The sequence below is a fragment of the Conger conger genome, unplaced genomic scaffold (genome assembly GCF_963514075.1).
Source record: "Conger conger unplaced genomic scaffold, fConCon1.1 SCAFFOLD_109, whole genome shotgun sequence".
Lineage (NCBI taxonomy): Eukaryota > Metazoa > Chordata > Actinopteri > Anguilliformes > Congridae > Conger > Conger conger.
Genome location: NW_026890532.1, coordinates 41,374 through 54,526, shown reverse-complemented (window position 1 = coordinate 54,526; position 13,153 = coordinate 41,374).

Below are 13,153 nucleotides of genomic sequence, written 5' to 3'. Positions count from 1 at the left end.
CCAGAATCATCCACAGAAATCTGAGATAAAAATATACATATTTTCAGACATTTTATATAGTTACAGAGGGCTAAAACAACACATGCAAAGTTGGTCCAGGACTTCTGAAAACAAAGCATTATGTTTATTGCATGTTTACTATTTAATCCCGCCAAAATAGAAAATTAAAAAACCATACAGTATCAAGATTGAAAAAAAGGCTAACTGGTGTTCAAGAGATGTCAAACACTGAATGGGGTCAAATTGACCCCAAACATAATTGGAGGGAGAACATTGCTATTACCTCTACTGCTATTTCATCATTCTCATTACTTTTACAGGTTTTACTGGTTTCTGTTCCACAGAAACGCCAAACTCATACCAGGGATTTGGCTCTCCATGAAAAGATCTGACATTGGGCCCCACCGCCCCATCCTTGCACAATTTATTAAAAAATGTTTGGGTCCCTGTTTGCAAGTACCTTTGGTATAATCATAAACATGTGGGTGTGCGCGCATGTATGGCGCCCCACCCAGGTAAATGGACTCCAGCCACCACTGATCAAAAAATAAAATAATATTCCAAATGACTCCCGAGGCACAATACAAGTTCTGTTCTGTCGGCAGCCTTCTTGAGAATAGGTGTGTGTTGCGAGTTAACGAAAGAAAACCTACCGCATACCCACCAGGCATAAAAACAGACAGTTATGAATTATTTCTGTTCCACAGAAGCGCCAAACTCATACCAGGGATTTGGCTCTCCATGAAAAGATCTGACAATGGGCCCCGCCACCAGATCCCTGCACAATTAATGAAACAATGTTTGGGCCGGGCGGCACGGATGGTGCAGTGGGTAGCACTGCCGCCTCACAGCAAGGAGGTCCTGGGTTCGAATCCCCGTCGGCCGGGGCCTCTCTGTGCGGAGTTTGCATGTTCTCCCCGTGTCTGCGTGGGTTTCCTCCGGGTACTCCGGTTTCCTCCCACAGTCCAAAGACATGCACGTTAGGCTGATTGGAGAGTCTAAATTGCCCGTAGGTATGAGTGTGTGAGTGAATGGTGTGTGTGCCCTGAGATAGACTGGCGACCTGTCCAGGGTGTATTCCTGCCTTTCGCCCAATGTATGCTGGGATAGGCTCCAGCCCCCCTGCGACCCTGATCAGGATAAGCGGGTTCAGATAATGGATGGATGGATGGATGTTTGGGCCCCTGTTTGCCAGTACCTTTGGTATAATCATAAAACCAAGCAAAACATGGATGAGTCCCATTTTTCCAATGAAGACCACACCTTACGAACTCTCAAGTGTAACTGCCCCCCCTCCCCGATGCCCCGGTTTGGCCTGGGAGAGGATGATACGCTGTGGGCATATTTTCTGTAGTATGTCAGGAGACACGGAAAAGTGAATACAGTTCTTACGGTCTGCGGTGTCCACATAATCTGCCTGTCAGAAGGTGAAGTGGGAGTATGAGTTTCAGCTCTCTCATCCAGTTTTCACAACAAATGTTAAAATGTACTCACTTAAACATTTTGCTGATATGGAGTCGCAATTTAACCTTTTCAGTTTGGCAGCTTTCTCTTTTAAGGATAAAATATTGCCATTGTCTGAAAAGTTTCTATTTGAAGTGATGTGGTTAGCTATAGCATGAATTTAATAAACACCCAATGGTTCCGTAAATGGGGATATATTTGTGTTTATCTTGTGTTGAGCGTATTGTGTTTAATATACTTGTTTTGTTGCCGAGTGAATAACAAGGAAGTCATCTAAATATATCAACAGGCAATCAATCAAGCAAAGTCAGGTTATGTTCATTCTGTGGCTGATTGGTGTATGATTCAGTTTTGAGAATGTCCTACAGCTAGCCAATGCCCAGTGCTCACTCTTCCTTTGTGCTTCCTCTCCCACTTTTGGAAGGGCCTGATTTACATGGGAACATTTCTGTGTCTGTATCGTATATTTCAATCATATTCGCTTACAATGTGCACATTAAGAAGTTGGAAGTTGTATGTGCGTTGAAAGGCTGACTAAGGCTAGCATTGGCCACACCATGTTATTACAAGAGCAGGCTCCCCTTTTAATTTCTCTAGAGGCAGGTATTGGTTGTCATTTTTTTTTTACATTTGACTTTTCTTTGACAAGCCCTGGATAGAACACCCACCCTCAACTCAACTGCAAGTGAAGTTCCAAATAATTTTGCTGTTGTCTGATTGCAACTAGATAACGACAGAATAGGTTAAGTTCTCCATTCCCAAATTTGGCCCTGGCCAATAAGGGCAGGCAGTAGTTTCAGACAGTACAGACAGTGTTCTGTCAGACTGTTTCAGGCACCTTCAGCCTGCTTTACCTCATAGGGATGAGTAAGAAAAACCTCAGTCTCATCAACCACTTGATTAGAAACAAACCATCTACTTAACCCCCTCCCCCCTATAATGTTAAGAGTTTATGACCGCTTTTTTATTTAGGGTGAAATTGACCCCAACAGTTTAAATAAATGCAAAATGATTACACTTTGTGTGTCACATTCTTATTGTCTCCCCAAAGACTAGCCTTTTATCGATAAATATGAAAAGTCTTTGAGAAACATCTCATTTTAGAGTGTGAGGTACATGAAGTGAAAGTTTGGCACCAGTATGGGAAAGTGTCACCAGAATCATCCACAGAAATCTGAGATAAAAATATACATATTTTCAGGCATTTTATATAGTTACAGACGGTTAAAATAAGCCTGTACAACACATGAAACGTTGATACATGATTTATGAAACAAAGCATTATGTTTATTGCATGTTTACTATTTAATCCCGCCAAAATAGAAAATTAAAAAACCATACAGTATCAAGATGAAGAAATGGCTAACTGGTGTTCAAGAGATGTCAAACACTGAATGGGGTCAAATTGACCCCAAACATAATTGGAGGGAGAACATTGCTATTACCTCTACTGCTATTTCATCATTCTCATTACTTTTACTGGTTTTACTGGTTTCTGTTCCACAGAAACGCCAAACTCATACCAGGGATTTGGCTCTCTATGAAAACATCTGACATTGGACCCCACTGCCCCATCCTTGCACAATTTAATAAACAATGTTTGGGTCCCTGTTTGCAAGTACCTTTGGTAAAATCAGAAACATGTGGGTGTGCGCGCATGTATGGTGCCCCACCCAGGTAAATGGACTCCAGCCACCACTGATCAAAAAATAAAATAATATTCCAAATGACTCCCGAGGCACAATACAAGTTCTGTTCTGTCGGCAGCCTTCTTGAGAATAGGTGTGTGTTGTGAGTTAACGAAAAAAAACCTACCGCATACCCGCCAGGCATAAAAACACAGACATTCATGAATTATTTCTGTTCCACAGAAGTGCCAAACTCATACCAGGGATTTGGCTCTCCATGAAAAGATCTGACAATGGGCCCCGCCACCAGATCCCTGCACAATTAATGAAACAATGTTTGGGCCCCTGTTTGCCAGTACCTTTCGTATAGTCATAAAACCAAGCAAAACACGGATGAGTCCCATTTTTCCAATGAAGACCACACCTTACGAGCTCTCAAGTGTAACTATCCCCCCTCCCCGATGCCCCCGTTTGGCCTGGGAGAGGATGATACGCCGTGGGCATATTTTCTGTAGTTTGACAGGAGACAGAGAAAAGTGAATACAGTTCTCACGGTCTGCGGTGTCCACATAATCTGCCTGTCAGAAGGTGAAGTGGGAGTATGAGTTTCAGCTCTCTCATCCAGTTTTCACAACAAATGTTAAAATGTACTCATTTAAACATTTTGCTGATATGGAGTCGCAATTTAACCTTTTCAGTTTGGCAGCTTTCTCTTTTAAGGATTAAATATTGCCATTGTCTGAAAAGTTTCTAGATGAAGTGATGTGGTTAGCTATAGCATGAATTTAATAAACACCCAATAGTTCCGTAAATGGGGACATATTTGTGTTTGTCTTGTGTTGAGCGTAATGTGTTTAATATACTTGTTTTGTTGCCGAGTGAATAACAAGGAAGTCATCTAAATATATCAACAGGCAATCAATCAAGCAAAGTCAGGTTATGTTAATTCTGTGGCTGATTGGTGTATGATTCAGTTTTGAGAATGTCCTACAGCTAGCCAATGCCCAGTGCTCACTCTTCCTTTGTGCTTCCTCTCCCACTTTTGGAAGGGCCTGATTTACATGGGAACATTTCTGTGTCTGTATCGTATATTTCAATCATATTCGCTTACAATGTGCACATTAAGACGTTGGAAGTTGTATGTGCGTTGAAAGGCTGACTAAGGCTAGCATTGGCCACACCATGTTATTACAAGAGCAGGCTCCCCTTTTAATTTCTCTAGAGGCAGGTATTGGTTGTCATTTTTTTTTTACATTTGACTTTTCTTTGACAAGCCCTGGATAGAACACCCACCCTCAACTCAACTGCAAGTGAAGTTCCAAATAATTTTGCTGTTGTCTGATTGCAACTAGATAACGACAGAATAGGTTAAGTTCTCCATTCCCAAATTTGGTCTTGGCCAATAAGGGCAGGTAGTAGTTTCAGACAGTACAGACAGTGTTCTGTCAGACTGTTTTCAGGCACCTTCAGCCTGCTTTACCTCATAGGGATGAGTAAGAAAAACCTCAGTCTCATCAACCACTTGATTAGAAACAAACCATCTACTTAACCCCCTCCCCCCTATAATGTTAAGAGTTTATGACCGTTTTTTTATTTAGGGTGAAATTGACCCCAACAGTTTAAATAAATGCAAAATGATTACACTTTGTGTCACATGCTTATTGTCTCCCCAAAGACTAGCCTTTTATCGATAAATATGAAAAGACTTTGAGAAACATCTCATTTTAGTGTGAGGTACATGAAATGAAAGTTTGGCACCAGTATGGGAAAGTGTCACCAGAATCATCCACAGAAATCTGAGATAAAAATATACATATTTTCAGGCATTTTATATAGTTACAGACGGTTAAAATAAGCCTGTACAACACATGAAACGTTGATACATGATTTATGAAACAAAGCATTATGTTTATTGCATGTTTACTATTTAATCCCGCCAAAATAGAAAATTAAAAAACCATACAGTATCAAGATGAAGAAATGGCTAACTGGTGTTCAAGAGATGTCAAACACTGAATGGGGTCAAATTGACCCCAAACATAATTGGAGGGAGAACATTGCTATTACCTCTACTGCTATTTCATCATTCTCATTACTTTTACTGGTTTTACTGGTTTCTGTTCCACAGAAACGCCAAACTCATACCAGGGATTTGGCTCTCCATGAAAAGATCTGACATTGGGCCCCACCGCCCCATCCTTGCACAATTTAATAAACAATGTTTGGGTCCCTGTTTGCAAGTACCTTTGGTATAATCATAAACATGTGGGTGTGCGCGCATGTATGGCGCCCCACCCAGGTAAATGGACTCCAGCCACCACTGATCAAAGAATAAAATAAAATTCCAAATGACTCCCGAGGCACAATACAAGTTCTGTTCTGTCGGCAGCCTTCTTGAGAATAGGTGTGTGTTGTGAGTTAATGAAAAAAAACCTACCGCATACCCACCAGGCATAAAAACACAGACAGTTATGAATTATTTCTGTTCCACAGAAGCGCCAAACTCATACCACGGATTTGGCTCTCCATGAAAAGATCTGACAATGGGCCCCGCCACCAGATCCCTGCACAATTAATGAAACAATGTTTGGGCCCCCGTTTGCCAGTACCTTTGGTATAATCATAAAACCAAGCACAACACGGATGAGTCCCTTTTTCTAATGAAGACCACACCTTACGAGTTCTCAAGTGTAACTGTCCCCCCTCCCCGATGCCCCCGTTTGGCCTGGGAGAGGATGATACGCCGTGGGCATATTTTCTGTAGTTTGTCAGGAGACAGAGAAAAGTGAATACAGTTCTCACGGTCTGCGGTGTCCACATAATCTGCCTGTCAGAAGGTGAAGTGGGAGTACGATTTTCAGCTCTCTCATCCAGTTTTCACAACAAATGTTAAAATGTACTCACTTTCACATTTTGCTAATATGGAGTCGCAATTTAACCTTTTCAGTTTGGCAGTTTTCTCTTTTAAGGATAAAATATTGCCATTGTCTGAAAACTTTCTAGTTGAAGTGATGTGGTTAGCTATAGCATGAATTTAATAAACACCCAATAGTTCCGTAAATGGGGATATATTTGTGTTTATCTTGTTTTGAGCGTAATGTGTTTACTATACTTGTTTTGTTGCCGAGTGAATAACAAGGAAGTCATCTAAATATATCAACAGGCAATCAATCAAGCAAAGTCAGCTTATGTTAATTCTGTGGCTGATTGGTGTATGATTCAGTTTTGAGAATGTCCTACAACTAGCCAATGCCCAGTGCTCACTCTTCCTTTGTGCTTTCTTTACATTACATTACATTACATTACATTATTGGCATTTGGCAGACGCTCTTATCCAGAGCGACGTACAACAAAGTGCATACCCATAACCAGGGATAAGTTCGCTGAAAGACCCTAGAGGTAAGTACAATTTCAACTGCTACCTGTACAACAAAGATAAGGACAAGGGCCATTTTTTTTTTTTTTTTTTTTTGAACAAACAAACAAACAAACAGAGCAAAAGTTACCAAAGTTAACTATCCAAGCACTGCTTACCTAGCCAACTAAAAATACCGATACACAAAGCAAGTCACAGAGACAACAATTAAGGTTCACAGGGAGGTAGGGAGGGATGGGGAGAGGTGCTGCTTGAAGAGGTGTTTCTTCAGCTTGCGCTTGAAGGTGGGGAGAGATTCTATAGTTCTGACCTCAACGGGGAGTTTGTTCCACCACCGTGGAGCCAGAACAGACAGTAGTCGTGAGCGTGAGGTGGAGGTTCTGAGAGGGGGAGGTGCCAAGCGGCCTGTGGAGGCTGAACGAAGAGGTCTGGCAGGGGTGTAGGGTCTGATGATTTTTTGCAGATAAGCTGGGGAAGACCCTTTAACTGCTTGGAAGGCTAGCACCAATGTTTTGAATTTGATGCGAGCCATGACAGGCAGCCAGTGGAGGGAAGTAAGCAGGGGGGTGACGTGTGAGTATTTGGGAAGGTTGAAGACCAGACGAGCTGCTGCATTCTGGATGAGTTGGAGGGGTCTGATGGCGGACGCTGGGAGGCCAGCCAAGAGGGAATTGCAGTAGTCCAGGCGGGACAGAACCATCGCTTGGACCAGGAGCTGGGTCGAGTAGGGGGTGAGAAAGGGGCGGATTCTCCGTATGTTGTATAGGAAGAACCTGCAAGACCGGGTCACCGCCGCAATGTTCTCGGAAAGGGACAGTCTGCTGTCCATCACCACGCCGAGGTTCCTTGCACTGGGTGACGGCGTGAGTGTGGTATCCCCGAGGGAAATGGAGAGATCCAGATGGGGAGAGGTATTAGCAGGGATGAATATCATTTCAGTTTTACCTGGGTTGAGCTTTAGATGGTGGTTGTCCATCCAGCTCTGGATGTCCCTCAGGCAAGCAGAGATACGGGCTGAAACCTGCGTATCAGACGGCGGGAACGAGACGAAGAGTTGGGTGTCGTCCGCATAGCAGTGGTAGGATAGCCCATGTGCAGTGATCACAGGGCCAAGGGAGCGAGTGTAGAGAGAAAAAAGAAGCGGGCCAAGGACTGAGCCCTGGGGAACTCCTGTGGCGAGGGGCCGAGGTGTCGATACCGAACCAGCCCAGGCAACCTGGAAGGAGCGACCAGAGAGGTAGGACTCAATCCAGTCCAGGGCTGTGCCACAGATGCCCGTTGCTGACAGGGCAGACAGGAGGATGGAGTGATCCACAGTGTCGAAGGCAGCAGAGAGATCTAGAAGAATGAGGACAGAGGAGAGGGAGGCTGCTCGTGCGGCATGAAGTGACTCACTGACGGAGAGGAGCGCAGTCTCTGTCGAGTGGCCCGATCTGAAGCCAGACTGATGGGGGTCTAGCAGGTTGTTGTTAGAAAAGAAGGAAGAAAGTTGAGTAGAAGCGGCTCGTTCTATAGTTTTAGAAAGGAAAGGAAGAAGAGATACCGGGCGGTAGTTCTGGATGATGGAGGGATCCAGGGTAGGCTTTTTTAGCAGCGGAGTGATGTGGGCCCTCTTGGAGGATGCCGGAAAACAGCCGGAAGAGAGGGAGGAGTTGACAAGGGAGGTGACAAATGGGAGAATGTCAGGTGTGATAGTTTGGAGAAGAGAAGAGGGGATAGGGTCAAGGGCACAGGTTGTAGGGCGGTGGCAGAGCAGGAGTTGAGAAACATCAGAGTCTGTAAGGGGGGAGAAAGTGGAAAAGGAAGGGATGGGCCTAGAGGGGGGGAAGGGCACAGTGAGGGGGGCGGCGGTTGTAAAGGATCTGCGGATGACTGCGACCTTCTCATCGAAGAAATCAGCAAAGTCATCAGCAGCGAAGGAGGACTGAGGAGGAGGAGGCGGTGCGTTGAGGAGAGAGGAGAAAATGGAGAAAAGTTTCCGGGGGTTAGAAGCAGAGTTCTGAATTTGTGTTTGTGTTTGTGTTTCTGAATTTCTGTCCCATATTTGGAAGGGCCAGATTTACATGGGAACATATCTGTGTCTGTATCGTATATTTAAATCATATTCGCTTACAATGTGCACATTAAGACGTTGGAAGTTGTATGTGCGTTGGAAGGCTGACTAAGGCTAGCATTGGCCACACAATGTTATTACAAGAGCAGGCTCCCCTTTTAATTTCTCCAGAGGCAGGTATTGGTTGTCTTTTTTTTTTTTACATTTGACTTTTCTTTGACAAGCCCTGGATAGAACACCCACCCTCAACTCAACTGCAAGTGAAGTTCCAAATAATTTTGCTGTTGTCTGATTGCAACTAGATAATGACAGAATAGGTTAAGTTCTCCATTCCCAAATTTGGTCTTGGCCAATAAGGGCAGGTAGTAGTTTCAGACAGTGTTCTGTCAGACTGTTTTCAGGCACCTTCAGCCTGCTTTACCTCATAGGGATGAGTAAGAAAAACCTCAGTCTCATCAACCACTTGATTAGAAACAAACCATCTACTTAACCCCCTCCCCCCTATAATGTTAAGAGTTTATGACCGCTTTTATATTTAGGGTGAAATTGACCCCAACAGTTTAAATAAATGCAAAATGATTACACTTTGTGTCACATTCTTATTGTCTCCCCAAAGACTAGCCTTTTATCGATAAATATGAAAAGTCTTCGAGAAACATCTCATTTTAGTGTGAGGTACATGAAGTGAAAGTTTGGCACCAGTATGGGAAAGTGTCACCAGAATCATCCACAGAAATCTGAGATTAAAATATACATATTTTCAGACATTTTATATAGTTACAGACGGTTAAAATAAGCCTGGACAACACATGAAACGTTGATACATGACTTATGAAACAAAGCATTATGTTTATTGCATGATTACTATTTAATCCCGCCAAAATAGAAAATTAAAAAACCATACAGTATCAAGATGAAGAAAAGGCTAACTGGTGTTCAAGAGATGTCAAACACTGAATGGGGTCAAATTGACCCCAAACATAATTGGAGGGTGAACATTGCCATTACCTCTACTGCTATTTCATCATTCTCATTACTTTTACTGGTTTTACTGGTTCCTGTTCCACAGAAACGCCAAACTCATACCAGGGATTTGGCTCTCCATAAAAAGATCTGACATTGGGCCCCACCGCCCCATCCTTGCACAATTTAATTTGGGTCCCTGTTTGCAAGTACCTTTGGTATAATCATAAACATGTGGGTGTGCGCGCATGTATGGTGCCCCACCCAGGTAAATGGACTCCAGCCACCACTGATCAAAAAAAAAAAAAAAAAAAATCCAAATGACTCCCGAGGCACAATACAAGTTCTGTTCTGTCGGCAGCCTTCTTGAGAATAGGTGTGTTAACGAAAAAAAACGTACGGCATACATACCAACACAGACAGTTATGAATTATTTCTGTTCCACAGAAGCGCCAAACTCATACCAGGGATTTGGCTCTCCATGAAAAGATCTATGATTCAGTTTTGAGAATGTCTTACAGGTGTGACGTTTCATGCTTGTCATGTCTTATGTTTATTTATCGTCTTGGTTATGTTATGGTCATGTCACGTAATATAGTTTGTTTGGGGTGATCCCGTCTCGGGTTAGAGAGGGAGAGGTTAGCTGGCTGATAGCAGGAGAGTTATGCTCACGTGAGTCCCGGATTTAGGTTTCGTTCGCGGGATCTCTTCCCGGAATTCCTCCACGTTTTCTGAGTGGTGGTTCGCTCGTCTTTAAGCTGAATTCTTAGACCGCACAGGCTTCATGTCTCTCCGCCTCTCACTCGACCCAGCTGCAATTAGAAATGATTCGTGGTTGCACCACCATATTGGTCTCCGGTAAGGTGGTAAATACCCTCAAATTAAAAGTGACAGAGAACAAAATACAGAGCCAACTGAACAGAAATTGTACTACTGTCTAAATACTTATGGAACAGAACTATACGCCTGTGAATACCTTGAAGTAAGGGCTAATTGTCTGAACTTTTGGCCCGTATTCATCTTTGAATGAATACAACTTACAAATGATACAAAAATAACAAGTTTCACCCGATTATTCCCATAGTTTTAAAGGACACTGTATAACCTTGGAGTTGCAAGCGACTAAAATCATCCATTGTGACTCTACACAACAGTAGGCTGTCGGACGCAGCACCAGAAGACGCTGGTCTTCAGATTCAAAGTGTGGAAAAAAACCGATGAGTCAGACTGCAGAACAGGACTTCCATCAGATACTCTGACAGGACCTAGTGTTGACAAAGAGCCTTATGAGTTATTTAAAGTTGACAAATTGAATGGGCAAGTCAAAGATAATAAAACTTTGGACCGAGAGAAAATGGCAGTTTACGAAGTAAGCATTATTCTATTTCATAGTTCCTATTTCCCCTTTCTCTTTTTAAATCCCTATTTATTGTTCTCTATGTCTTTTTGCACTCAATTTTCCTTCAATTTTCGACAGTAAATGCAACATTCCCTGCTTGCCTGTGGGGTGTTGTTTTAGGCAAATTAGAACTGAGATACATATTAGTCAAGTGTCTACTAAAGGGTAGCTGAAGTTGTGTTCAAGAAAATAGTAGAACAATATCAATAACCTGATGAACCACTGTTATTAGTAGTAGTGATATTTCTGCATGGCAAATACTTTCCTTGTAGATGTAGTCGTGTAAAAGAAAAACAACAGACCCAACTGTCCTGACATGCACGCTGCTTGTTCTGAGTAATTGACTCATTCATTGAAAGGGGCATGTTCAAAATACAGTGGTGTGAAAAGTGTTTGCCCCCTTCCCGATTTCTTTTTTTTTTTTTTTGCATGTTTGTCACACTTAAATGTTTCAGATCAAACAAATTTAAATATTAGTCAAAGACAACACAAGTAAACACAAAATGCAGTTTAAAGGAAGGTTTTTATTATTAAGGGAGAAAAAAAAATCCAAACCTACATAGCCCTGTGTAAAAAAGTGATTGCCCCCTAAACCTAATAACTGGTTGGGCCACCCTTAGCAGCAACAACTGCAATCAAGCGTTTGCGATAACTTGCAATGAGTCTCTTACAGCGCTGTGGAGGAATTTTGGCCCACTCATCTTTGCAGAATTGTAGTAATTCAGCCACATTGGAGGGTTTGAGCATGAACCGCCTTTTTAAGGTCATGCCACAGCATCTCAATAGGATTCAGGTCAGGACTTTGACTAGGCCACTCCAAAGTCTTCATTTTGTTTTTCTTCAGCCATTCAGAGGTGGACTTGCTGGTGTGTTTTGGACACTGTATAACCTTGGAGTTGCAAGCGACTAAAATCATCCATTGTGACTCTACACAACAGTAGGCTGTCGGACGCAGCACCAGAAGACGCTGGTCTTCAGATTCAAAGTGTGGAAAAAAACCGATGAGTCAGACTGCAGAACAGGACTTCCATCAGATACTCTGACAGGACCTATTGTCCTGCTGCAGAACCCAAGTTCGTTTCAGCTTGAGGTCACGAACAGATGGCCGGACATTCTCCCTTCAGGATTTTTTGGTAGACAGCAGAATTCATGGTTCCATTTATCACAGCAAGTCTTCCAGGTCCTGAAGCAGCAAAACAGCCCCAGACCATCACACTACCACCACCATATTTTACTGTTGGAATGATGTTCTTTTTCTGAAATGCGGTGTTACTTTTACGCCAGATGTAATGGGACACACACCTTCCAAAAAGTTCAACTTTTGTCTCGTCAGACCACAGAGTATTTTCCCAAAAGTCTTGGGGAACATCAAGATGTTTTCTGGCAAAATTGAGACAAGCCTTAATGTTCTTTTTGCTCAGCAGTGGTTTTCGTCTTGGAACTCTGCCATGCAGGCCATTTTTGCCCAGTCTCTTTCTTATGGTGGAGTCATGAACACTGACCTTAACTGAGGCAAGTGAGACCTGCAGTTCTTTGGATGTTGTTGTGGGGTCTTTTGGGACCTCTTGGATGAGTCGTCGCTGCGCTCTTGGGGTAATTTTGGTCGGCCGGCCACTCCTGGGAAGGTTCACCACTGTTCCATGTTTTTCGCCATTTGTGGATAATGGCTCTCACTGTGGTTCGCTGGAGTCCCAAAGCTTTAGAAATGGCTTTATACCCTTTTCCAGACAGATAGATCTCAATTACTTTCTTTCTCATTTGTTCCTGAACTTCTTTAGCTCCCGGCATGATGTCTAGCTTTTGAGGATCATTTGGTCTACTTCACTTTGTCAGGCAGGCCCTATTTAAGTGATTTCTTGATTGAGAACAGGTGTGGCAGTAATCAGGCCTGGGTCTGGCTAGAGAAATTGAACTCAGGTTAAGTTATGTTTTAACAGGGGGGGCAATCACTTTTTCACACAGGGCCATGTTTGGATTTTTTTTCTCCCTTAATAACAAAAACCTTCATTTACTGCATTTTGTGTTTACTTGTGTTGTCTTTGACTAATATTTAAATCTGTTTGATGATCTGAAACATTTAAGTGTGACAAACATGCAAAAGAATAAGAAATCAGGACCAGGATCAGGATTTTCACACCACTGTATGTGTGGAGTTTAATTAGAAATTCATTCATTCTGTGAAAGAACAGGTGTCATTAATTGTCCTTTATTAAGGAAGAAGGGAAGCAAATGTTTCACACATTAATATAAAACATATTTCCTTCTGAATT